This window comes from Aplysia californica, unplaced genomic scaffold (genome assembly GCF_000002075.1).
Source record: "Aplysia californica isolate F4 #8 unplaced genomic scaffold, AplCal3.0 scaffold00470, whole genome shotgun sequence".
Taxonomy (NCBI): Eukaryota; Metazoa; Mollusca; class Gastropoda; order Aplysiida; family Aplysiidae; genus Aplysia; species Aplysia californica.
In genome coordinates this window covers 165,780-167,446 of record NW_004797740.1, presented here as the reverse complement: position 1 = coordinate 167,446, position 1,667 = coordinate 165,780, and positions in this window count along the sequence as shown.

The window sequence follows — 1,667 nt, the reverse complement described above, 5'->3', positions numbered from 1 at the left end:
CAAAGGAGGTGAGGGGGTGGGGGCAGAAAGAGGAGACGAAAGCAGACGACAGAACATTGCTAGAGAGCAGGAAATGAGGTAAAAGGAGACAAGTTTAGAGAAGAAAATTTTTCGGTCGCTACCCGGATTCGAACCCGGGACCTTTTGAATGAGAGGCCAACACTTTAACCTCTACGCCACGAAAGCCCCCTGGATATATTCGTCCACACTCCACACTGAAGCTTTGAAATTCAAATTTGAACACAATATTTGAGAGTCAAAATGAATTTTGCTGATTATCGTTTTAAATAGGTTAATGAAATAGTTTTTCTCTCCATGGCGCATACAAAGCAAAATATTTTCAACATTTCTCCCCTTTCTGTTACATGATGCACCGGTTTGCATTACGGTTACCACTAAACGTCACAACGATCGAGCATACTACAACTGTACTGCTGTTTAACAAAACAACAGACGTTTGCAGATATTGTTTTTCTCAAGTTTCCTTTGCCCACGCAGATCATGATAGGTTTAGTAAAGAGCAGAGAGCATGGCCGCTCCGCCACCTCATCAACCCTGACATTCCTTAAATTTCGCACAAGGTACGGGAAGATTGCAAAAGTGCCCTTAGGAACTTCGTTCTTGTCATGGGTAAGGAAGTCCCATCAGTTTTGATCTTTAGAGAATCTGAAATAAAAATGTCCAGCCAAAACGACCACTTCAGGTCGTCAGGTCGAATACACATTATTCGCCCGACTTTAAACTTCACCAGGATGCAAAATTCAGCAATCGAGTCCCATGAGATGTGTGTGCCCCCAGAAGACTGCAGCTATAGGGCCTTTCTGCGCTTCATCGGTCAGCATTCTAAAGGTAGATCTTAACCCACGACAGCACCATGTTCATGATAGCGAGACTGACATGGGTCAAAAGATGACAATGTGTTCGTGGTCCCTCGATCGTCTTGAAAAGCATGAACATTTCTTCGATGATATTTCATTCAGTGACAAAGACCATTTCCACGTTTCAGGATATTTAAACTCCAAAAGTTCTGTCTCTAGTAACCACTCCAAGCTGTGTGTGTGTCATTTTAACCACTAAAGCAAACTAATCGTTTCATAACTTCCCTGACAAGATTGCTAATTAGTGCATTTTACGTTTATAGGTTGGTTTTTCTTTCTTTAAATAAGCTTCTTTTTCGTTGATTTTATGTCAAACAAATTCCACTTGAATGAATTACGTTTGTTCTAAATTATGCCATTCAAGAACAATAATTTTTGTGCTAGACAGCAAGAAAAAAAGTTGTAAGGTTTGTATAATTTTCAACACCTTGTGCATTTTAGGCCAAAGAATTTTTGCCCGATAACAAATATTGTGACGTCAATATCTTTTTCTGGGACGTAGGGGCGTACTTTTAGATACCCTTGAAGTCGTTCTGTTTTTCTTTCTGGACATATGTTGCTTTATTCACACCCCCCCCCCCTTTTTTTGATAGTAATACAGTGGGTCCCCGGACACTCAGACATACCTGGAAATGACAGAGCAGACACACTTGCCAAACGGGGATCTAGACAGGAACAACCCAACACTTCAACTTCATACAACACTGCAAAAACAAATCATCAAAAGCAACAACAAACAAGATTGGATGAACAGATGGGCCCTGGGAAAGACAGGCAGAGCAGTTTTCA